Genomic DNA, 26,840 nt, shown 5'->3' on the forward strand with positions numbered 1-26,840 from the left:
TTAGCAAATAGTGCATGCAGTGCAGCAGACAAAAACTCTGATCCTGATGAGCTGTGCTTAACGGCTGTGTACAGCGTAGCAGAAATTTAGAATTATCAGCATTGCCGAAGCAGGGAGGAACAGAGCTGCTAGCTGAAGATATGACGTGAACGAGTCGTACATCTGTGAATAGAGACTTTTTCAGAGATGTGAGTGTTGTGAAGGTATCTACCAACGGGGAAAACCGGGAAGTCTTGGGGATTTTGAATAATCTAGAAATACTCAGGGAAAACTCAGGGAATTTGTTCTATCAGGGAAAGTGAGCAGTAATTTTATTGAAAAGGAACGAAAGTCACAATAATGCTGGCTTGATCAAAAGAGAGGAATCGTAACGAATCCTCTTTGAAACCGTGTCATCCGCTGGAGGAGAGGAATCGTAGCGAATCCTCTTCAACGCCGTGTCGTCCTCTGGAGGAGAGGAATCGTAAGGAACCCTCTTTGACACCGTTTTGTCCGCTGGAGGAGAGAAATCGTAACGAATCCTCTTTGACGCCATGTCATCCTCTGGAGGTGTGGAATTGTAACGAATCCTCTTCGATGCCGTGTCGTCCGCTGGAGGAGAGCAATCGTAAGGAATCCTCTTTGACGCCGTGTTACCCGCTGGAGTAGAGGAATCGTAACGAATCCTCTTTGACGCCATGTTACCCGCTGGAGGAGACGAATTGTAACGAATCCTCTTTGACGCTGTGTCATCCTCTGGAGGTGTGGAATTGTAACGAATCCTCTTCGATGCCGTGTCGTCCGCTGGAGGAGAGCAATCGTAAGGAATCCTCTTTGACGCCGTGTTACCCGCTGGAGTAGAGGAATCGTAACGAATCCTCTTTGACGCCATGTTACCCGCTGGAGGAGACGAATTGTAACGAATCCTCTTTGACGCTGTGTCATCCTCTGGAGGTGTGGAATTGTAACGAATCCTCTTCGACGCCATGTCGTCCGCTGGAGGAGAGCAATCGTAAGGAATCCTCTTTGACGCCGTGTTACCCGCTGGAGTAGAGGAATCGTAACGAATCCTCTTTGACGCCATGTTACCCGCTGGAGGAGACGAATTGTAACGAATCCTCTTTGACGCTGTGTCATCCTCTGGAGGTGTGGAATTGTAATGAATCCTCTTCGACGCCATGTCGTCTGCTGGAGGAGAGGAATCGTAATGAATCCTCTTTGAAGCTGTGTTACCTGCTCGAGGAGAGGAATCGTAACGAATCCTCTTTGACGCCGTGTTGTCCGCTGGAGGAGAGGAATCGTAATGAATCCTCTTTGACGCCGTGTTGTCCTCTGGAGGAGTTGTCAGTGTACCGTCAATGACCGACTTTCCAGACGCCTGATAATTTCGGACGGCTTCGCGGTGCCACCGCATCTCTCATAGAGTTAATTTATAAAAAAGTCTGAAATTTTGGACGTGAGAACATTTTGCCGTCCGAGTTTTGGGACTTTTTGCTGTGACCGCCGGTCCAAAACAGCAATAATCAAAGCCACCACCATTTCCACCATATTGATTACCTTGTCCCCTCGAACCGGCGCTGTTGCATGCAGATCTGCTGGCAACTGTAGCCACCACTGCGGCAACGCTAAACTTAGCTGCTTCGACATTCGCTGTTAAGGTTCTTTCCGTTCTGTGCCGGGTTTTTCATCGAAAGAGTTCGCTGCTGTCAGCACCGGCACGCACTCTGCCTTTGTGGTCGTCGCGATTTGTTTCGAACCTCGGCAAGCATGGCGCGTTGCATAATGCCACTTCTCAAAGGTTAGTTTCGCCTCAGTACAGTAGTGTTACTTGGTCAATCATACACAAAAGTACTGCGGTGAAGCATAACAAGCTTGGTAAGGGGGCAATTGTCATGGGACACAGTATGTGTTCCTTAATTATACACGCATGCACCCGCCATCTCCTGTTACAGTACGAACACCGATATGCCTAATTAGTGTACTGGCAGACCTTCCAAGCTTTTGCGGATGTGCCTGCGATTATTTTAGCCCTTAAAAGGCCCCTCACTAAGTTTGGCCATTTTGAGTGACAAGCGCCATGGATACTATGTGCGCTAACGATCGTATCTGCTAAGTATTGCATCGCTATGCGCCGCAGAAAGAGCTGAAATTTCAAACTGGATGCCGTCTGCTCTTTTCCTCGCGGGCGCCGTGCTCCCAGTCGGAGAGCGGACGTAATCGCACAAGTACACCTATGGACATCGTGCTGCTGTGACGTTGTTCGTTGTGACACGTGACTTCGAGAATTATTCAAGGCAACATCCGTTATTCGTGTTATCTGTTGCTTCAGTCAACAAATTAAAGTTTAGAGAAATAATAAAATACACAAACCGAATGTCTGCGTGTTCTTGTTTTACTTCGCACCACTGCAAGAGATGTACTTCCATTTCGCCTGCATCTTCCCATGTCGTGCAGTAGCACGTGCGGACAGTGAAAGTATGTTATTTTCTACAATGTTTGATCGTGTGATCATGATCTATGATCCGCGTGTGTCTTTTTCAGTATTCATGTAGCACTGGCTTATACTGCTACTCAGGTGTTCTCGTGCGCAGCATGCAAAATCGTGTGCTACACGAAACAAGACAAACGCAACAGCTCGTGCGCGACGCCGTCAGCAGAAGTGCATTGCACAGCAAAAAAGTGAGGGAAAAAATGAAGGTGGGCCCGTGACGTATGCGTCACGCGATCGTCGAGCTTCAATATGGGAGAAGGTAGGAAAAGAATTTCGCTTGCGGAAGCTAGAGGGGGCAAGTGGAAAGAGTGTCTCACTTGGCAATGGCCCTCGCCTCTTGAAATCATGGGTTCGCGGCACTGAAATATTTCTGCCTCGTATTATAGACCAATTTCAAAAATTCTTCCAGCAGAACGCTCCCTAGAGGGCACGTAACAACTTCCATCATTTAACCGAGTGGCTTGGTCAGGGGGCCATTTAAGGGCACTAAAAGACATGCATTCATTTTTCGAACTGCCCGATTTTTCGGACGTTTTCGCGGTCCCTTGGGAGTACGAAAAATTGGATGTTTACTGCACAACTGACTAAGAGGATGCTTCAACTGGTCCATGGGGCAAATGGGCGGAGGAAGGAGGGCGAGAACAGAAAAGACCTACGCATTGAGGAATGAACGGGAAAGGAAGCGTGCCGCGGCTTTTTTTGAAGGAACTTGAGCTCAAAAAACAGTGCTGACTGACGCGGAGGTGTCCCTCATCCATACCAATATAAACTCTTTAAAGGAGTGAAACACAACACTGAGGTATTGTGCATGGGCTGAGAGTATGTCAGGACAATTGAGGTTTACTTACCAACTGTTGAGAGAGAATCTCACTTGTGACAAAGTTCAGGCCTCATACCAATGAGCTTGCTATCAGTTGATAGAAATTGCTCATATTTGAAAATATTTGTTTTTGTATGCATCTCCTTTTTTGTTCGTATTTGAGAATGTGCGACTCGATTTGCATTGGTGCTTACCATTTTTTTAAAGATACTTTATTCGCTGTGCATTTTACTAACCCCACCCTTCTGTATATTTTTTTTTTTGAATGAGATAAACAGTAGTCCTTACTATTCGAACTGTATTAAGTAGTGTTTTTTCTTTTAATTTTTAACATGCTTACTAAAGAGTGGCAGCATCAGGCGACATGGTGTCAACCCGTCTTGACATAAAACAAAGTTCTGTGTCACTCAGGGAATTTTGCAAGGTCACTTGGGGAAAACCTGGAAAACTCAGGGAATTTGGAAATGTCAACTTGGTAGACGCCGTGGTTGTATGCTGTTATTTCCGCTGAGTATATAGTGGAGTACACTTAAAACAATATCAAGAAGAATAAAAATATTATCACTATAACTGGTCATTGTTATATGTGGACTGCCGCAAAAAAAAAAAAAAAAAAAAAAAAAAAAGTTGCCGAACATACCTTTGTAGCCCTGAAACGAAATTTGCCACTTCACTAAAAAGTAGACATTGTAGAAAGCAGGCTATAAAAAATAAAATGTTTATTTATACCTCTAAACAGTGTGTCAAACATTAGGTGCGCTGAAATAAAAATCCGTACTTGCTTTCATGGCAGTTTAAGGGGGGGGGGGACGCGGCCCTCGAAAACCGAAAAATCGCGAAAAAGTCGATTATTGAAAAATCATATTTTTGGGTTGTATGACTCATAAACTACCTGTTCTGTAATTATCAGCACCTAATTCAACCTAAAAGTACCAAAAAAACGCTACTTTTGAGGCCACCGCGGCGCACAAAACACGTGCAAATGCCGAAATAAAGTCAAACCGCGTGCGCGCCATTCCCGGCCCATGCGGCCTGTCCGCGCCATCTTGGTGTCGTTTTGACCGTGAATTCTTTGTCTCTGTTTTGGCGCCTTGCAAAATGCCATCGTTGGCGCGGTTGAGGCGTTGCGTTTTCCCGCGATCGATACCATGCGGAGTGCTGATTGGCCGGAGCAGCGCGTTTAAATCCTGTGGGCTAAAGCGCGCCTGCCATTCGCTGCTGCGCGGGTGGCGGTGGCTGCTCCCTTTGATGCCGCGCCCGCCGCGCTCGCATCATTGTTGCCCCTTGCTCCGTCCACCTCAACATGAGCTTGCGAGCAGCTCATCGCCTTGCGCTATCTTCTAGATTATTTTCTCAGCTTTCTTTTTTTCGCTAGTTCTTTGCTGCATGCGATGCCAGCAAAGCCCAAGACAGTGCAGATGGTCAGTGCGCGAAAGCGCGATATGCGTCTTGTATGAGCATCGAACTTCCAATCTTCCGCAGCGAGTGCCAACTGTGTAGACGCTTTCCAGCGGCGGAACTGTGCTGTCGGCTGTCGCCAGTCGAAAATCCGACACATTGAGTGTGCCTGGAGCCGCAAGAGCTAATTAGAAGCTCCGCAGGAGCTTTCTAATAAAAAACGTGTTCAACTTTAAGGCCTGTTTTCTCGGATTTGATTTTTTCGCTAGTGTTGGTGCTGGGGAAGGCGATACCTCAAAAACCGCTCTTCAGATTTGTATGCCGTTTTTTTTATTCTGTTCCTGAATGACTTTGCCAGGGGGTAACGGGTTTCTTTTTTTGAAAGCTGGTGTAGTTAATTTATAATAAACAATGAATTTTTTTATTGATGCCGGCAAAGCCCAAGACAGTGCAGATGTTCGGTGCGCGGGAGCGCGATATCCGTCTTGTATGAGCATCGAACTTCCGATCTTCCGCAGCGAGTGCCCACTGCGTAGACGCTTTCCAGCGGCGGAACTGTGCTGTCGGCTGTCGCCAGTCGAAAATCCGACACATTGAGTGTGCCTGGAGCTGCAAGAACTAATTAGAAGCTCCGCAGGAGCTTTCTAATAAAGAACACGTGTTCAACTTTAAGGCCTGTTTACTCGGAACTGATTTTTTCGCTAGTGTTGGTGCTGGGGAAGGCGATACCTCAAAAACCGCTCTTCAGATTTGTTATGCCGTTTTTTTTTATTCTGTTCCTGAATGACTTTGCCAGGGGGTAACGGGTTTCTTTTTTTGAAAGCTGGTGCAGTTAATTTATAATAAGCAATGAATTTTTTATGAATGTGGTCATTACTGGCTACATCAAATTCAAAGTTGTCTTAAAATTTTTTGGAGGGGAAATTAAAGGAAATGGCTCTTTAGCCCCCTGGGATATCTATCAAGGGATCATCACAGTGAATTTCAGCTTCCTACAATGTCCTGGCATTTCTCCAGGCTTTTCCTCAGGCATATACATGAACAACCTAGTTAGAGCTCAATAACTCCGGAACTAATAAACACATCTTTGTGAAACTTTGCAGTTCCTCATAGCTTGGTGGTGTGAACATACCCTGAAAGTTTCATCCGGATATCCTAAAAAATAAAAAATTTCGGTTTCCAGGGTAGCCTCCCCTCTTAAGGCTCACCAACACTGTATGCATAGCGTCCAGCAGCTGTGCAAACACTGGCGGCAATAATTTAGTGCACACAAAATCAGCGAGCAGCTCAATTGACGACAGCGGACTTTACATTGGGGTCAAAGGCGGGTCATTGACAATCTCGTAGTCGCTGCCGCTTCTTTTGTCACTTTCATTGCACAATGCCACTGTCAACGATTGCCTCATTGGAGATATCTTTGCTGAACGAGACAGCAGTATCTGCACTGAGAAACTCCTCCATTGAAACGCCACCTGTTTCGTTGTCAGTAGCCACGGGCTTCTAGAGCTCGTTAATGCCAGTAGCTTCTACAGTATTGGTTTCACTAGCGCAGTAGGTTTTGCCCAGGTGCGCGATGCCCACTTTTTCCATTGATTGGCATGGCCACTGGTTCCAGCCTTCATGATCGCAGCGCTCGCAGTTTTCAGAATCATCGATATCATCGACTGCGTGAGCTCGTACTTCTCTAAGTCTTGCAAAATTTGCAGCCTTGTTTCAAGTGACACAGCTTTCTACTTTGTTGGTGCCAGCTACAATCTGCAGCGAATTTCCGCACTCCCTGAGATAGATAAAGGGAGAGATTGTAGAAGCGCTTTGCTTTTAGCCTTTCTAGAGCGCAGCTCTTAGGTGGCTGTTCCTGCAGCAGGCGCCGGCATACTCGGCTCGACCGAGCGATTGAGCACATCGAAGGATCAAAGAGCGAACGCGGAGCGCAGTGGGGGAGGAAAGATGGCAAGAGTGCAAGATCACAAGGAGGAGAGTACGCCCAATGGACAACAGACAACCATAGGACGTCCTCCATATCAAGTTGCCGGACATTAACTCTTTCCTTACCATAGAAAACGGCCGTTTTTGCTATGTGTCTACATATTTTTTTTTCTTGGGAATATTTTGTTGTACAATGGATTGTTATACATGAAAATGTAGCTGATTGTTTTGCCTTTCCAATGTAATAAAATACAAAGTAATCACTGCGACATTTTTTAATATTTTATCTCTGAAAGCTGAAGAAAAGCAAGGACAACACATGCGAAGACACAAATTTGACACTACACTTCAACGCACATAGAAGAAAAAAGAACTGGAATACACAAATGATTGTCCATGAACTCGGGTACATTTCCTGAAAATCTGAGCACTCTAGGTAAAAAAGTATATTTTCAAGCGACCTGTGAACTCAGCGCCCATGACGCATGTGCCAATCGGCGAAACAGTTATGCCCCAACCACTGGCACGCGTCGGCAAGCTTCGGCACGCGCTGACAAGCGAACGCTTCGCTTCGCGTTGGTCAGAGGAAGAGGGCACGCAACCACTGGAGAGAACACGGAGAGAAGCTCTGACGCGCGCCGAAGCTCGCTCCTTGGCTGCGGCGCACTGTTGCTGGACTATTCTGTCTTCATCCGTCAAAGTCCGGCCTAAAACAGCCTGCTGTAAACTAAGCGTGAAACAATAAGTTAGTGATCTGTATGCGCGTTTAGATATAAAAAACACGTTTGAATAATGAATATACGCCTGCCGCAACAGTTTGTTTTTATTTTTGAAGTAACAATAGTGCACAAAATATCGACATCAGCGCTCGCGTGTCGTCTGTCTGCAAGATCGCTTTGCAAACACCTGCAGGACGACGCCATATCATATCAAAAACTGTTGTACCATTTCATTTTTTGGTAGATTGCACAGCCAACTATGTAAGAATTAGGCGTGCAAAGTATCACTGAAAAACTCTGTGTTGGAAATATTGCCACGTAGTAGTGACGGTAAATAAATAGTGCCGACACAATCGCAACGATAGCGGCGAGCAATGTCGGCAATCGTCGAAAATCTCATCTGCGGGTCAAGCACGTTGGTTTGCATACATCGGTCGTCGAAAGTTACAGCCTATTCGCTGGTGCCTGCGCGCCTTCCAGAAACTGCTACACAATTCGTGTCGCGTATGCAATCAGATTAACAAGGTTCGTCGACAACAGACAGAACCATCAATAACATTCGCGAAACTTCCGATACGTTCAGGCGCATCCTGCACAGAGCGATAACGTTTAACACTTTTTAGCTGATGAAATACGGTAACCGGATACAGATAAAGCATCCGTGTCAATAAAATTATGCTTATTGGTGAATGAAATAAACATGAGAAAGTGGGTTCTGAGAAAATCGGCAAAAAAGAATTGAAACACCTGTAGCACTCACAAAAAAAAGGAAACTAGAATAGCTAGAATGTATGTAATTCGTAGCTTGTCTTCCCCCGATTCTTCATTCTGTCAAATCTAGCCCATGGAGCACCTATACTATTCTAGGTTGTTTTGATGCATCAACACTGCGTGCGGAGGCCTTCACATTGAGTGTATGCTTCAAAACATTTTCACAGTGTAAGGGCCATGTTCTATGGTAACTGGTTTCCACATGTCAAGTTTGTCTTTCTTTACATTAATGAAATGACATAACGTCAGATAATACAAGCTTGAGAATTGGGGGTTTTAATAGTGGTCTTTTGTTGCCCTTTGCCAAGTCGTACTATTGAAGCGCTTATTCGAATGTATGGGAGAAGCTCATTTGCATAGTATAAGAAATATATAAAGAGGTTATTTTCACAATTTATACACTTTGTCACCACAAAAAAATGCAGTTTATTGTTTTCAGCCTGCTATGATGTTTTGACTGAGAAAGATATATTCAATTTGTTCTGCGAGGCACGCAATAATTGCTGTGGCATATTATTTTATCGCACAACACTGCATACAGTAGCCAGCCAATAACAAAACTCAGAAGAAATTAATAGCACAATGTATATGATCAGGCACATAGCATATTATTATTGCACTTTCTTAATTCATGCCCTTTCTTTAATTGCACAATAGCTACTGCTCTGAAATAGTATACTGTTGCGGCACAAACAAATGCATATGATCAAGAAGCTTTAGAGAATGTATAATGTCATGGACCACCTTATACAGGAACAAAAGGTGTGACTAATTAAGTCTTGAATCTAGAGGTGCGAGTTGAAGTACCGTTTTTACTCGCATGATGATCGCACCCCTGAATTTTGTTGTCAAAATTGGATTTTTTTTTATTTCCCGTGTAATGATCGCACCCCGAACTTGCCGCAGCGATATGTCGTGTGCCAAGTCTAGCTAATAATGATCGCGCTTACCATCTGTCGAGTGTTACGCGAACGACTCGTCTGCACGCACCAAATATACTTAACCCTTTCACTGTCACGGACGTACCGGTACGTCATCGCGCTTCCCCCCCACGGTGTCACTGACGTACCGGTACGTTCTCTATCGTTCGTTCAAAATTTCGCGCCTGAGCGCAAAGCTGGCGCTCCTGAATTGGCCACGCCATCTGTTGACTCTTTCTACAAGTTCGTATATTCTCCCCGACCTGTGTTAACCCATGTATTGAAGAGTACGGTGCGACTGCCACTCCCCACTCTCTCTTTGCTGAGTGGCGCGGTGGCTCCGGGTGGCTCCGCATTCGCTGGATCATGCGTCGCGCGCGTGTGGTTATGGGTTCAAGGGTTGTTCTGCCATCTCCGCTGGTTTGAAAGTTTTTATTTTTCTTCTGTTGGTGTGTCTGCTACGCCGCGTCAAGTTCAGGCGCACGTGCCGTTGCCTCTCCGAAAAGAGTGACTCGATTGCTGCTTTCGCTCTCTCGCCGAACCCTCGCTTCCGACTTGCAGCAGTAAACGTAAAGCCCTTCGAACTTTGTTTAGCCTTTTTCCATCTCCCTCTGTCTTCCTAATCGCGCAACGTCCCATTTCTCTCCGTTGTGCGGTCGAACTGAAAGCGCATCCTCCCAGCGCGCGGTTACTTTCGGATGGCTGAGCGCGCGGGACCTTCGTCTGCTCATTGGTGCGGTGGCTCAATTCCGATTTAGAATACGAGCCGAGCTCGGATTCGGACTCGGACAGAGTCGCATGCGAGGAAGAGGGTTCCGCATCGTCAGATTCGGATGTTGAACGGATTTTATAGTCAGGCTGATGATGATGATGTTTACTAACAGCAGCTGCAGAACACTGAAATGTGCATATAGCATTGACTACGTTATTTGTATACCAATCATAATCAAAAATAAATTGCTATGTTCATTCCCTGTTATGCTCGTTCCCTGAAACCAAGCCGACACTGGGGGTGCGTCACGGCCAGAAAGGTCCGACAGCGAAAGGGTTAAGTAGATGGCTCATTTCATTACTTTCATCACTTCCCGCACTTCCATGACAAAAAGAGGTACAACCAAACTTGCCTTTATTATGGGTAGGCTTTATAATAGTTGTGGTCAACCAAAAAAAAAAAGGCGCCTTTCGATTCTTTTCATCTGCACTCGTGAGCACGCAACAAATCGCGCGCGGCAATGATTGTAGCCACGTTTACATTGATACGTTAAAAGTGTACCCTATTCATACGCCGACGCCTGTAACACAGCTGAGATATTCGCCATCCCTTAGCGGAAACGTGCCGTGTTAGGATAGTAGTGAAGACAGATGCCGCAGTTTCCGCAGCACGCCGGCCATGCGTTTCTGTCACTGGCAGCTAAGCGCGCCCATCTGTTTCTGTCCCCTGAAAGTGGACATGGCTACGTTATTGCTGCAAACTTGCCGATATTAACAATATTATTCATCACTGATACGGAAGAAACTGTTTCAATGCACGTAATGTACTCATGAGAAGAAAAAGAAATTGCGTTCGGCGCGTTCGGCTTGCTCCGCCGGTCGCCATTTTAGTTTTGGTGTCCCGCACCTGCATCCCGCAGCGGACGCGGTACGAAAAAAAATTTTTTTTTTCGTGGGAAATTTAATTCGCGTAATGATCGCACCCCTGAATTTGCGTCAATTTTTCTGACAAAAAAGTGCGATCATTATGCGAGTAAATACGGTATATTTGAGAAGGCTCAACTGTGGTCGCGAGAATGGCAAAAGTGGTGCTTTAAGATAGATATCAATTTATTCTGGATGCGTTCAATGAGGTCAGAATTAGATTTGCTCATTGCACCCCCTCCTACAGAGGCATACTCTAGTAGTTGGAGGCACACAGCAGAATTTCAGAAACACAACAGGTGAGTGGAAATCATGCAATATACGGCATGCAATTCCAAGAGCGTGAAGGGCATGTTGTGTAATTATCTATGTGAAGAGAAGCTTAGCATTTTGTCGAAGTACACACCAACATCTTTCATTTCATCGACCCTAAGGAGTGGAGCATCAGGTAGGGTGTATCAAAATTTCACATGGTGCATTTTCTGCATATAATTTAATGCCATAGTGTTGGAAGCATTTAAGAGTACTCATTGTTTCTGCACCAGTTTGAGAGTGAAAAAATGTCTTTTTGGAAGTCGATGCAGTGGTGAACACTGTTGACAGTCTCAAAGAGTTTTAAGTTGTTGGCACACAACGTCATGCTGTTCATTTATTAAAATGCTCTTAGCACTAACAGAAAGCAAGGAATCCAATATAGATTCAAACACCTGACGCACTGCAGAGGATAGATATAGGTCGGCAGTTAGTAACTGCACATCTAGCATCTTGATTTGTGCATGGGCAATGTCCATGCTACCTTTCGAGTGCTAGAAAAGGTACTAGACTTTAGGGAACTATTGATGCTTGTGAGAACAGGGAACAAGTATGCTTCCATACGTCTTAAGCTCTGCGGAGGAAATGCCGTCAACACCACAAGAAAGGGAAAGTTTAAGACACTTCATATACTTAGAAACAAGATTTTCATTGACTGATAGCATACACTGTGCCTGACTGAGAAGGAAGGTTACTTGAAGCATATTTCACACCATATAGCATACAGAAATGTTCTGCAAAGGCATCAGCAGTGTTCGAGGCAACACCACTATTTTCATGAAGAAGACGTACATCTTTTGCACTCTTTTTAGAGTGAGAGCCCACAAAGCTCCAGAAATATTTTGAATTATGTGTCACGCTGGCTTCAACACAATCAATGTGGTCGTAGTGATGATTCTAATAATAATAACAACAACAACAACAACAACAACAACAACAACAACAATAATAATAATAATAATAATAATAATAATCTTAGTGGTAACTTGGCACTCTAGACTAAAAAAAAGGCTGATGCCTGTATGTTAGAGCATCTGATAACCAGCCATCTAGAGCAGGATTTTGCAGGATGCAGAAGACACTTCCTTCCCCTCCACGTGCAGGCACACGCACACGTGCACACACACTTGCTCAATAACACAGCACAGCACACGCACACATTCGACAGGTGCACAACACACAGGAGTGCCAATTCAGTCTGGTTCCAAGGAAGGAGAATCCAAATGGCCAGGGGGGTGGAGTGAAAGCTGTGCATGTGAGATATAATCATGGAGTTGTGGTGTCAGGCCATAGAGGCACGATGAGGGCTCAGGCTATGCTGACCACTTGTTCAGACGAACTGAAGAAAGATTAGTGCTGCCCAGAGAGTCGTCAAACACCCTGCAGTATAGACTGATGCAATGTTGCGCTGGTATTGCAGGGTGTGCTACCTGAGGGGTTTGAGGCAATCCTCGTAGGCTGGCATCAGCTTGCGACAACCAAAAAGACGGGAGTAAAGGGTGCGTACTGTGCGGCGCTGAACAAGCTTAAGCTTGTTAGCCTCGCGAGTTTGGTACGGGAACTATACTGATGAGCAGTACTCAAGTCGTGACAGAACGATAGAAGTGTAGAGTGCTCGGAAAACCTTAGGTCATCAGGGAAGGGAGACATGAACACAAACCCAAGAATGGGCCGGTGCTTACATACAGTGCTGGTGACATATGTGGAAAAGTTGAGAGAAGAGCTAAATGTTACACCCAGAATGGGAAGGGCCCGAACAGTCTTTATAGAGGTGCCTCCAAGGAAGAAGGTTGGACGTGCAGCAGTTTCGGTGTGGCTGATACGCATGGCGGCACTTTTTACGGTGCTACTACAAAGTTTGATATTGTAGGCCCAGTCGTTCACCTGTACGGAATGTATTGTAAGCACATATGCTGTGCATCGGCATATTGTTGTTGTGGAAGTGTTAACTTGTTAATCAAACACATCCTGCGCAGACGCATTAGTAACTTGGTTTTGAGTAGATATTTGTCCTGATTACAATTTATAGTATCGCAGCAAGAAACACTTTAGTAGAAGCTGAAGGGATTCCAGCAGTTTAAGCATACCGACTGCACAAAACACTGATGACATATTTTCACCTTCACCAACAAAAAGTGAGATAAAAAATCAATTACAGTTTCATTGACTCAGTACTTGCTGCTTCTGAAGCGGGCATCGAAGCAATCGTGGTATACGCTGCCACATGCATAGGTCTTGCATGATGCAGGTCCTGCTATGCACTGCACACGGGGCACACGTTGCAAACAGATAATTTCTTTTTGCAGTGCTCAAGTATAAGGACACGCTGACTCAAACATGACTGCGTTGTCACGTATGCTTCAGTGCGTCAGCGTTCTTGATTGCTACACGAGCGATTTATCCCCAACTAGCCCAAAAGACGGATGCACTTGAAAGAAGTGAGTGAATGAGTACAGTGAACTTGTACTGAACTGGATTCACATGCCAAATAGAAGAGCGCAGTGTCAGCTGAAACAGGTGGCACGGCTGATTATGTAAGTACTTCCCATAGTTCGGCTGCTAGTGTCTTTCGCTTTCGGAAGTTATCTTTACCACTGGAAACAGCGCAGAGCTTGCCCGTTAAACTTGATTCACCCGACACCACACCAAACACGGCGCGGTTGACCAACCCAACTTCCACACGGTTCATTCACCACATCACACGAAGTCAGGAGTGCCATATTTTAAATCACTGCAGCACCAAACGGACCTGACAACTCATTTCCTTCGACAGAGTTTCTCAGCTGAGTTCGTTCACTCGCCAGTTACGAACTCGATGGACGCGCTAGGCCTACGCGTAACGTAAACAACATCAGCGATAGGCGAGTGCTGATTATCCAGACTTCAGAGCTCGTAAACATGTTTCCATTCGTTTTGAGCACAACAGAATACACATACAGCAAGCACAGACGTTGCGGCAATCGTGATTCGGTTGACTGTTTTAGCAGACGATCGCACTGAGCCCGGCGGAACGCAGTGGGCAAGTTGGATTAGTCGGCGTCGTTCGAAGACGCTTTGGATCCACGTCGCACTGCCACAACCCACGGTCGTCGGTCGGTCGGTCATGTCGTTGTCGGGCTACTATTACAACACTGTCTTTCAGGAACACTATCGCGCGCGTCATACGTCCAAGGAACTCGGACAATCGTTGGTGCTGGCCGGTGCCGGCGCCTTCGCCCGGGCGGTCATCATAGGCATAGCAGCCGGAGGCTCCGCAGCCTCCGATTGGTTGACGCCTGCGACGCGTTGCAGCCTCTCATTGGTGCATGCCGGCGCAGCGTCGCCTCGCCTCGGCAAACTTCTAGCATCGGCAGAGGACTCGCGTCGTCACGCTTCGCCGTGTTTCCGACCGACGCTTTTGACGCTTCGCCACGTGCCGAAGCTTTCATACGCGTGCCAGTGGTTGGGGCATTACGCATAGTCCTAAAACAAAGGTGCACTTCACAGGTGCTGCAAAAAACATTTGTCTTCACTTCTTTCTTGGTTTTCTCATAGCACTGCTTACAGTTCCTTCGGTTGTCAACCTTCTCAGGCTTGTGGTGAACCCAGTCGGGTGGCAGATAAGAGATGCTGGCTGGTTGATCATCATCAAGATTGAAAATTTGCTTGATGAGCATCTCTCGGAAAGAAAGCTGGTCAAAGCGGGCACTCAGACGTAGCTCAGGAATATCGGGGTGCCCTTTCCAATGCTCTTGAAATAGAATAAAACTATTTACACAAGCAATATCTATGCAGTGGAAAAAGAGTGTTTTCCACCAGCGCACACATTTACGAAGCACATTGTATGTTCCAATGATCTGGTCAGATTTGTCAACGCCCAGCATACCTGCGTTGTACTCATGCACCAACAAGGGCTTTCTTATGGTCCTCTGCTCCACTTGTTGCCCACTTTTGTATGTCTCTTTGCAGGCACTTGTTCATTGGCTGTATGAATGGTGCTCATAAGACTCGCAGCCTTACGGTCCTTCCACTGAAGAAACAAGATGTTTCCTTCCCTCATCCAACAAATGTCTCCACGTTCAGCTTTGTTTTCCCATTTTGAATCTTTCAGATCACCAGGGAAGCCTCGACGATCTTTTCTCGTTGTTCCACATGCCAGCGTTTTGCACTGAAGGAGATGTTCGAAAAGGTGCTTCGAAGTATAAAAATTGTCCATGTAAATTTTGTATCCCTGTCCTAAATATTTATCACAAAGTTTACCCACTACATCAAAAGCCAATCCATGCGGTCCCGCTGTCTCCCGCTTGCCCGTGTAAACGAAGAACTGTAATGTGTATCCAGTTTCTGACTCTGCTAAAACCCACAATTTATAGCCCCACTTCGTCACCTTGTCCCGAATATATTGCCTGATTCCCGAGCGTGCTTTAGATTTCACCATCCTTTCATCGACTGAAATGGCTTCCCGTGGCTGAAAAAATCGTGCCGACGCCTCGTTGATCTCTCGAAGTAGCGGGAGTACCTTCCGCAGTTTGCCAGCTGAAGCAGCACTGTCATCCTCAGGGTCCGAGACATGCAAAAAAGCAAGCAGGGAGAAGAAACGTTTCCTGCTCATGATCTTCCCTGGGAGTAGACCGCCGTAGACTGTTCCGGTGTTCCAATACAAGTGGAGTCTAGGTAGTTGCACGATGCCCATGTAAATCAACAGCGCAATGAAATGCAACATCTCCGGGGGCGTGACCTCTAGCCAGGAGCCATCTGGCTGAGCATAGCTGGGCTTCTCAAAAATCTTCATCCACGCATACTTGTTCGTGCATGCACAGAAAGTGGAAATCATGTCAGCGGTAAAAAACATCATGAACATGTCCAGTGCTCCGAGAAACCTCCACGTCTCACTCCGGCGCGTCACGTCCAGGTGTACACCAGGTGCGCGATTCGGTAAAAACCTGACTCGGCACGGCGTGTTTGGCAAAATATCGCCTCCATATGTAGTTGACACCCGAAAAGAAAAACGTAAGAAGGTGTCATCATTTACAAAGCACGTGCATCGTATAACAACAACACTGACATCCGAAAGTATGCTTACCTTGCCACACTAGTTGAAGGTCCGGGCTGCGTAGACGAATCATCACTGTCGGAGTCGAAATCAGACGATCCAATGTCCTCTACGGACTCCTCACTACTGCTCATATGGATAATATTGGCATCACAAGCAGCGGAATCACTTTGAGACTTCTTTTTCAGCGGCGCATTTTCGGCGGCATTTTGCGAAAACTCCGCGCTACCTTCTCCGCTGCTTTTTTTTTTTTCCGCAGGAGCCTTCGCGCCTGAACGCAAAAAAACACAGAAAGTGCGCAGTAGTTCTTGTATTACTGGCCAGATGGCGCCACGTGTCCGTAAACGCGGAGTTTTCTTTATAGCGGGGCATTCAAAACCATCGATCCATAGTGATCGATGCTATATGGCGCGGTAAGGAAAGAGTTAAGAATGTCCGCAGGATGTACGAAAAAATCCATGGGACGTACTAATGGATGTTCCGAGGACTATAAGGTGCAAAGGAATTGTGCACCCTGGGGTGGTGCGACGAACATCAAAAACGGATGTTCGGATGTTTACAAATCTTGGACCTCTTTTTATATGTCTAACCGATGTCTGCGGGATATTCTAATGTCAGCAACGAATGAACAGGAAAGCTGCCAATTGGAAAATTAATTTTCTTAAATAGAAATATGCACACACCAGAACAGGGGCACTAATCTAAATAGTGGTCACTGTCTTTTGAATTTCCATGTAAATTTGCCCACTAGAACAGCAGCTTTTTTTTTATACATCACTGTCTTACTGCATGCTCTGTCAGAGCCTGTTGTGCCATTTTTATTTTGCGAGTATACAGTCATCATTAGGAATATTTGTGTAGAAGTCACCATCAGCATATGCGATAGGCAAAGTTTCAGGGTTGCTGGAATTTGCATTAATGGGAATGGATTGTGTAACGTTTATTTGACCTTGTGGTAGTGTTTTTACACACACTATTGCAAATTAGGTACCACCACACAAAGTGCAAATGACGTATGGAACACGCATTGGCTGACTAGTAGATATACCGTAAAAACCAGCATATAATAAGAGGGTTTTTTCCTATTATTCACCACCCAAATTTTCGCCTCGTGCTATATGCGGATCCAAACAAAAATTTCAGTAAAAAATTTGGGCAAGAAGTTTTGGTTTCGTTATTGCTGCGTGGCTATGGCTTGACTTTGTTATTGCCGCGTGGCTACGGCTTGGCTTCCTTATTGCCGCATGGCTACAGCTTGGTTTTGTTGTTGCTGCGTGACTGCAGCATCGTTTCTTTATTGTTGAATGCGCACCTTGGCAGCATATGTGCAAACCACGCTTCGCGAAGTGCACCTTTTTTTATTCCGCATTGAAGGAACAAGATGTCCGGACCACGAGAACAGTACTTGGCTGCTTTCAAGAGAGAGGTTATTTTAGCCGCACAGGACATCGGCAACAGTGTGGCCGGGAGGCAGTTTGGAGTCAACAGGCGTCAACGAGGGAAGCATTCGTGGATGGCGTCAACAGAAGGAAGCCCTTTTTGCATGCAGCGGAATGCGAAGAAGCTTTCGCAGCCCGAAGGGTGGGACATTCCCGGAAATCAAACTCGCCCTGATGGAGTTCGTACGCCAACAGTGAACCGCGCATCTAGCTGTGAACGTGGAGCTTGTGCAGGCAAAAGCTATGGAGTTTGCAAGAGAAAAGGGGCTACCGAGCTCCACCTTCAAAGTGAGCAAGCACTGGATTTATCGCTACATGTGCCGTGCTGGTTTTTCCTTACGCCACTGAACTTCGATTTTCCAAAAGCTGCCCGAATCGTTCGAAGAGCTGCTTGTGGCTTTCCAGTGCCACATTATTTCGCTGCGCAAGTCCAAGAACTTCCAGCTAAAGCAAATTGGCAATGCTGACGAAATGCCAGTTTATCTGGACATGCCATCACCTCTCACCGTGCACAAAAAGGGCTCTAAACAAGTTTATGTCCGGTCCACTGGCAACGAGAAAACTTGAGTTACCGGCATGTTGTCGTGCACGGCAGACGGACGCAAGCTTCCGCCTTACGTCGTCTTCAAGAGCAAGACAATGCCTAAAGGCGAGGAGTTTCCAAAAAATGTGGTCGTGAGATGCCATGAGAAAGGCTGGATGAAGGAGAATCTTTTGCTCGACTGGATAAAGTCTGTCTGGTGTAGGCAGCCCGGCGCACTGTTGTCGTTCCCGTCTATCCTCGTGCTTGGACGCATTTCGTTGCCATTTGGCCGACTCAGTGAAGAGGCTGTTGCATGAATCCGACACTGAACTCGTTATCCGGGGTGGAATGATGTCTCAGCTGCAGCCTTTAGATGTTTGCGTGAACAAGCCATTCAATGACGTGGTCAAGCGGTGTTACGCAGATTGGATACGCTCAGGTGAGCCTGCAGTGACGCCGACCGGGCGGTTGAAGTGGGCTTTGCCAGCTGCGCTATGCAAGTAGATTGTGAATGCATGGGCCAGCATACCAGAGGACCTTGTCACGCATTCAAGAAGTGTAGCATCTCGAACTTGCTCGATGGCACAGAGGATGAGCACCTCTGGGAAGATATGTCCAACAACGAACTATCTGAAGAGAGCGCAGCTGAGGAAGACAGTGATTGAAGTGTGGAGTGCAATTTAAATAAATGTTTTCTTCGAGTTTTCCTAACTCGTATTATACGAAAATAAAACTTTCTTTCCATTTCGCATCCCAAAAATTTTACCTCGTACTATATGTGGGTTTGTATTATACGCGGGTTATTATGGTACATAAAGAGAAAAAGGCAGTGCACAAGGGCAGGAATTGGCATGGATAGGGTGACACACGTACAGTTCGTCTTACTACTATTCTGGTATACAGATTATTTGCATTTCGAAAAGAACAATTATTTTCCTATATGGCAGCAGTCATGTTCAACCTTTTCTGAGCACTTACTGCATATACAGTTAAACATGGATATATCAAAATTGACAAATGCTCGAAAATTTTCGTTGCAATGACATTTTCATTATATGCAGTTTAAGCATGAAAATCTGAAAAAAAAAAGTGCACAAATTGAACAAAAAGGTAACGGGAGGTACTCACCCAAAACGCATTTATTTAGCGCCAAAAAGTTATTTTGCTGTACAGTGAAACCTCATTACATCATAGCTGGCCAGAGCTTGGAAAAAGTATGTACTAAACGGTAGTACTGTTTAACCTAATAGCACGAGATCGCCCACCTACCTGTCGAAAACTGAGCTCGGAGAGAGTGCGAAGAAAGGGGAAAAAAACATGCAGTATTTATTCACTTTGCGCGACAAAAGTGTTATTTTCGTTTGATGCCGCGGCAGCTTAGCACGACGACAACAGCGGCCTCAAACTTACTGAAGCTGCGTGCCAGCCCCCTCTTCTTGGCAAACATTTGAATGGCAGATTCCTCGTTGGTGTTACGTATTCTCCGTGCATGTGCGAAGTAGTGCTGCAGAAGTCCTGGGGGCGCCTTTTTCATTGCCGGGTGCCGGAGTTTGGAATACTTTTCGTTTGGAATAGAGTTACGTTATCGCGCCCCTGTTCTCGTCACGGCGATTACATTCATGAGGCTGACGTAACGCGCAGCTTATGCCACTGTAGGGCCTGAATCGCCCGTTCTAGTCGACACTTCGCCAACAACATAGGCAACGATGGTGAAAAGTCGAACCTCATAGCCGACATGTCTTCGCGGTTGCAGCAGCGCTGCCGAGCAACTTCTTCGCATTCCAAATGCCACACACTGTAGTCAACAGCAGATCCCTGTTGCGTGCCAGCGCCGTCTTCTTCGTGTCACGTTCGATAGTACGGGTGATGTCTAATTTTTCTTCTATGCTGAGCACCCGGCGTCTTTTTTATCCGAGCTTCGGAGCGACGCGCGTCCTCGCCTGCACGACGCCATAATGCTTTCTGGCACGGCGTCGAAATGATGTTGATGATGTGGCTTCACGCGCAAACGCACAGGGCGCTTGGAGGCCGTTGTTCTGATCTCTGAGGCTTGTTGTTCTGCCAGGCCGCCCGATGGAGATGGCGCACCGCCGAAAAGTTGCACGACGAAAAGGTTAAACGCTACATTTTAACCGATACATACGCCAATACAAAACACATTATGTTCAATGGCCGCTGAGTCGGGGATTTGACTTTACTACTTTTAAAACGAAACTACTGTTTAAGCGGGTACGGTTTAACGAGGTTTTACTGTATTGCTTGTTTGTGAGGGACAGCAACACTAAATGTTTATAAGACATCAAGGTACACAATACTATACCAGCATCGTCTATCGAGCCCGCGAACCGGTGCAAAATCGCAATGGCATCCAGTACTTCCTTCGTGGAAGGCAAAGCACATGAGGAATCGACCTCCGAAGATTCGTCGTTGTCACTGTGATATCGGATACTTTTCACCAGCGCCTCATCCGAGATCTTCTTTATGTCGGCGCAGTAGTTCGCATAAAAAAAAATCGCAAAGCTGCACGTCTTTCGGGGCTGCTCCATTTATGTGCAGTGAAACCCAAGCTTCGGCGAGATCCGGCGTTTCTGAAAGCTCTTCTTCACTGTCAGTTTCCGCAGCTTGAACCTCTTTTTTGATCCGGGCCTTACCGAAGCAGTTGATAATAATGTCTGCACTCGTTTCTCGCCAGGATGCTTCAAGCATCTCAACTGCTTTAAAAATGTCCAGCTTTGTTTCCCGCTGAAGATGAATGTTCGGAAGCAGCCTTTGGATTAGTCTATGCCAGTAGGAACACTTCACGCTGTTGATAATTCCTCTGTCAAGGGGCTGAATGAGCGAGGTATGGTTCGTGGGTAAAAACTAGAGTTCAATGTTAGACAGCTCGAGGCCTTCAACATGGTGCGCAGTACAGTTGTCTACGAATAGACAAATTCTGCAGCCCTGTTTCTTGATATCTTTGTTGAACTCTCTTAACCAGTAACTATGTATGCTCCATGTCATCCATGCTTTCGCATCTGCCATGTATTTCACAGGCATTTTGCGTGTCCTTTTGAAGCATCTGGGTCAGGCGCTTTTGCCGATAACCAGTGGGACCTGCGTGTTGCTTCCGTCACTAGTGATGGCGTCAAAAACAAAGTGACAAACAGTGACCACTACTCCATGAGACACGAAAAGCAGTCCTTTTCTTCTTAGTAGTGTCACCTGGTGTCAGGCTAACAAAGTGAAGTGCAGAGACTTCTGTAGCGTCAGAGTGGTGCGGCCGCTGCGCCGCCGGCAACCCGCAAGCGGCAGCAACGTTACTTAGAGCGAGCAGCGGGATGTTTGAAGGGAGGAGGAAATAAGGACACGGTCGCGGTGAGGCTTCGCCGGGCTGCCTGACGGGTTGCAGAATCAAGCTTCGTTCCCTTCTTAAGATCACTATCATCAAAAATCGCATTGCTAGCCGACTCAATGGATGCAGGGGGTGCCTCAATGCGCGTGTAGCACATCTTCCTCTTCACAATCACACTCTCTCTCGGCCGGCTCCAGGAACACAGGGGTTGCCTCAATGTGCATATAGACACACGTGGACAAGCATCGTCCCTCCCTACTTTTTGCACCAACGGCGCTCTGCAGAAGCCTCGTCTCGCTGTTGCTGGGGCTACTACGTGCGCGCCAAGCACGATGACACTGCTGCGCGCTCCGTCATCGGCAAGGCAATCGCAGATGTGTACGGCCGCTGCTCGCGCTAAAATAACAAATTTTAGGGCAAAATCCACTAGGTGCTCGGCGAAGGGAATTTGTTATTTTTAGGGTGTCTCCTACTGCCACTTTGTTACCGAGAAGTCACAAACGCATGTGTTTCTATGAAGTGACGATGTGGAATAAAAAAACTGGAATATCAAGGAATTCGTTGTATGGAGGTTCATTATGGGCAGGTTTAACTGTAGTGGAGCTTACTCTATCACTAAAGCTCTTGTCCCATTTCTGGCATATATGTGGGCACTGTTGGTATTTGCAAACTGTTGTTCCGCATGTGCCATTAAGAGAATGCACATATGGCAACAACCATTTATATCGTGAATTAGGGCATCAGCAGGATCAAACAGATACACATCTTTTTATTAGTAAAAGTAGCGACAGCAAATGGTGAACTGCCACACAATAAAGCCTAACTTCATAAAGACATAAAATATTTAATACACATTGTATTGCTACTAAATGGGCAGTGGTTCAGCTCTTGACCACACAGTCATGTTTTTGTTTGGTGAAAATAAAACACTGACTGAGACTGAGAAGCTACAAACATGCGTGATTGAACACATGGTATAGCTTCTCAAAAAAATAGGCAAACGGTGAAAGACTGATTACAAATTACATCATTGAAATAAACATGTATAGTAGAAACAAATTTGTAGCAAGTAGGGAATTAAGCGAACAAAATCTGATCCCAACATGAAAGATATGACGTGGCACAATATCCTACTCAATGAGGATCACTCGACAGCAAGGACACCATAAATTAGATAATAAACACGAGTGGCATATTTAGACACCTTGACTAAATAACATGAATATGTGAGACTGACAAATATTCTGAGGCTTTTACGTACCAAAACCACAATACCATTATGACGTAGGGGGACTCTGGAATAATTTTTTACCACCTGAGGTCCCCGAGTGGGCCCTAGCCAGGTGATATTGAGTTTACTCGCATTTATTGTGGACCAAATAAAGTTGGTTCAATCACTCACTCACCACCTGGGGTTCTTTAACATGTACCCAAATCAAGGTACGCATTTTTGTATTTCACTCCCATCGATACGCGACTGCCATGGCTGGGATTTCATCCCGCGCCCTTGGGCTTAGCAGCAAAACACCAAAGCCACTGCACCACCATGGCACATTATCACAAAAAATTGTCAACTGAGCCATTTACAAAGCTTAAATGTCATTACAGATACACAGTTTGACATAGAGCTCACTGCTGACAAAATGCAAGAGATACGAGATACCATGCAGCATACATTCAAAATAATGAAACCATTAATTTTCTTGGGGTAAAAAACATTGGGTTCACAAACATTTGCACGTAATGCTATATGCTTGTGCAAAAGTATTAAAATTATCCTACTACTTAGTGAATGACCTGACAGCTAAGCACTGAAGTGCGCATCACGCACAAATATGTTGCTGCAACTATGCAGTTCAAACTAAAATAATTTATCTCAGGCAACAGTTCCTAAGGCACGCATGGCAGTACGCATACATGTTGATAAAACACATAAATAGATCATATTTTCTACATGACATCATTAGGACAGGTGCAGAGATGAAACCTTTTGTCGACAAAGTTTCTGAAAAGTTGCACATTGCAAAGCGCATTGATAAATTTTAGCATCAACACGCGTGTAGCTGTGTAACAGCAGCATGTAGCTACACACGCGTGTAGCTACACGCTGCTGTTAAAATTATGGCTCTGTTTGCCCTGAAGACCGAGATAGCGCTTCGGCAAGCTTAAAAACACTAAAAATGAGATTCTGAGAAAACTTGAAAAAAGAAAATGAGCCTATTTTTATAACAGAACACCACAAAATATTTGAATACTATATACAAATGCTATTGCATTAGTAGCCTCCAGGAATATAGTCTGTCTGGCTAGTGCCACTACGGTGATTAGTAGCTTGTCTGCCCCGGCAGCTATGTCAACGCGATGTAATAGTTCTGTTTCGGTCAGTAGCAAGATTTGACGCTAATTCTTTAAGTTTTCCTTGAGCTTTACTGTCAAAATGCCGCGAAAATTCCAGATGCAGAATAGTAGCATCGTGCCGAAACATAGATGAAACGTGGCCGTTGTCAGAATCGCTTCAGGGGACTAGGCCTAACATGACATCGCGATCTTCGGCGTCGCTCGACTGCAGGAGCGCGCAGGCTAAATATAATCCGACGTAGCATCAGTGCGCGCACACGTTACGTCACGTTGGCGAGAACAACACTATCTATAGTTAGACCAATGGGTCGAAACACTGGTGCAACCACTGTAACCGCACGCGGCCGACGGACCCCACGTCAAGCGATGCTCACTCATGCGCTGATAATGTTGGACTATAAACGCGCCTTTCTCAATGTCATCAGGAAGCGGTGCGGTGGAGCATCGTTTATTGACGTTGTACGGCGACTTCCTCTTTTTTTTTGTTTTTTATAAATTTGTACTTCGTAGCGGACTTCGGAGTTGAGGTCGGCATCGCTGTCAGCGTTGGCACGCACGGCTTGTGTGAAGCGGCTGCGGAGCGATGCAGATGACGCCAGTCTAGCCAATGGCGTGGCTAGCTAAGGGTCACGTGCCACACGGTGCCGGAGGTGTCTGTACGCGATAGTCACGTACAAAGAGCCGTAGTGGCTGCTAATGAGGCGATATGGAAAATTAGCCAAGAGAAAGGTTTCGAGGTTGTCGAAGTAAACAGGGAAGTGAGAAGGGGTGGCGGTTTTGAACGAGACGGGATGCACTTGAATTGCGGGCTTGGACTAAAAGTGGGCTGGCGACTTGCTGGTCACGCTGTTGCTTTTTTAGGGGCCCACGAGCTCTCGGGACGTCAGAGTAGGTAGTGATGAAGAAGGTCCGCTAAAGAAGCCTCAGAAGAACATCGCCGTACATAACAGAAAAAGGAGGAAAACGAGAAAGAGAGCTCGCCATGCAGTAGGCTTCATCAACATGCAGGGCGGCAGAAGAAAGGAAAAGTGGGCACAGATTGAGGATTAGATTTATAGAGAACAAATAGGGGTGTGTGCGGTTACAGAAACGCACCTCAGAGACTCGGAAGAGCCGCCAGTGATTGAGAATTATGTTTGGGAAGGGTGCAGCATAACTAAGTCGGAAAGAAAGGGAGGGGGAGTCTGAATGCTCATCCATCAGGGAGCCAAATGGAAAAGAGTAAATTCAAAATGTCAAGAGCATCTTTGTTTATTGGGTACAATGAGTGGGAAAAAAACTTGGCTGGGCGTTACGTATTTGTGGACTGGGAATTGCACAGAGAAGAATAAAGAGTTAGTGGAATGCATAAGCGCTGATATTAAGGGATTAGGGAATGGTGCCGAAACCATCCTATTAGGTGACATGAATGCCCACATACAGGCTTTAGATGGCTGTACGGACAACGGGAAGTCAATGCTTGACCTTTGTGAGCAACATAACCTCGTTATCGTGAATACAGGGCCAAAGTGTGAAGGGCAGATCATGTGGGAAGTGGGAAACCGGCAATCGACCATTAATTACTCTCTGATGACAGAAGGAATTCATTATAAGTTGAGAGAAATGGTCATTGATGGAGAAGGGTATAGCAGCTTAGGCAGTGAACGTAAGTGCATGATTTTGAAAAGGGGATATGTAGTTGGGAAAGAGAGCAAGGATTGCAAAATGGCCAGTCCAAATTTGAACGCTGAACAAATAACAAATATAGTCAATAGAGTCGAGGAAGAACTTGGCAAATGGCCAAGTAAAGAGTGGGAATATAGTGAGCTTCTAAGTGTAATAACGACAGAAATACGGAAAGAGAAACGACGTGTTCGTTGAAAAGGAAAAAAGAAACCTAAATGCTGGGGGAACAGGGAGATATGATAAGCGATTGCCGAATGACAGAAAGCATCCCGAGAGCACAGGCAGGCAAAGAAGGCGAAGTTGTTGCAGGATGAAGTAGCCAGTAAATGGAAAATATAGCGGGAAGAAAAGTCTATGGTTTAAATACTGGGGCAAGTAAAGATAAAAGGTGAAAGTGAACGTTGGTTGTCAGCAATACATGAGAAAAAGAAGGCCGCACCTAGAATATTTTGGAACCACATGAAATTATTAGGCAGGAAGTCAACAACAATACAACAACATATCCTAGACGACGATGGAAACAAACTGAAAGGAGAAGCGGCATTAAATTACTTCCGAAAAATAACAGCCAAATCTTTCAAGGCAATGACGAGGTTGTATTTGAAGAAAAAAAGAGCATCAAAGAGAACCAGATAGAAAAGGAGCTGGTGCTGACAAATTTTAGCAGAAGAAAGCCGAATAAGCGCACAGTGACAGGGCTAGCCGAGGTTCCCGTTAGGCTGAATAATGAACTAGGACCAAAAAGTACGGAAGCTCTGTGAAAGCAGTGGAAAAAACTTTAAAAGATAGACGAATACTAGACAGTTAGCGACAAAGTAGAATGAATTTAATTTTAAAGGTGAGGGGTAGGGGGAGAAAGATAGCATTCACTCGTATAGTCCGTTGACCATTACATCGGTAATATACAGGCTAGCAATGCAGGCAACCAAATTAAAGCCTCAAGCATGGGCAGAGAATAATGGCATTTTCGGAGAACTTCAGAATGGCTTCAGAATAGGTACTATGGTGTTGAGCTGCTTCGCACGAGGTTGCGGGATCGAATCCCGGCCACGGCGGCCGCATTTCGATGGGGGCGAAATGCGAAGACGCTCGTGTACTTAGATTTAGGTGCACGTTTAAAAACCCCAGGTGGTCGAAATTTCCGGAGTTCTCCACTAAGGTGTGCCTCATAATCAGAAAGCGGTTTTGGCACGTAAAACCCCATAATTTTTTATTAATTTCTTTTTTTTTTTCAGAATAAGTAGGCGTTTAGATGATAACTTATTTGTTCTTACTCAGTGTATTTAAATATCAAAAGTAGACAGCAGACCGTTATATGTGGCCTTTTTAGACATTACAGGAGCCTATGACAATGTAGACCACAACATTTTGTGGGATATTCTGGAAGGGGAAAGCTTAGGTGACTTTTGTCTACAGCTTTTGAGAGAGATTTACCTAGAAAATACCGTTTGCGTTGAATGGGAAGGGATGAGGATCGAGGACAAAGTGCATATCAACAAGGGGCTGAGGCAGGGGTGC

The 26,840-nt window shown here is 45.7% G+C and overlaps 1 protein-coding gene and 1 pseudogene across 5 annotated transcripts in view; one reads left to right on the forward strand and one right to left on the reverse strand.

Moving 5' to 3' along the window:
- Positions 1 to 26,840, forward strand: part of SMC3 (structural maintenance of chromosomes 3) — a 606,933-nt gene that overhangs the window by 237,317 nt on the left and 342,776 nt on the right. The gene's annotated exons all lie outside the window — the stretch shown is intronic.
- LOC140215294 (piggyBac transposable element-derived protein 4-like) lies at positions 332 to 15,742 on the reverse strand (annotated as a pseudogene).

This window comes from Dermacentor andersoni, chromosome 1 (genome assembly GCF_023375885.2).
Source record: "Dermacentor andersoni chromosome 1, qqDerAnde1_hic_scaffold, whole genome shotgun sequence".
NCBI lineage: Eukaryota > Metazoa > Arthropoda > Arachnida > Ixodida > Ixodidae > Dermacentor > Dermacentor andersoni.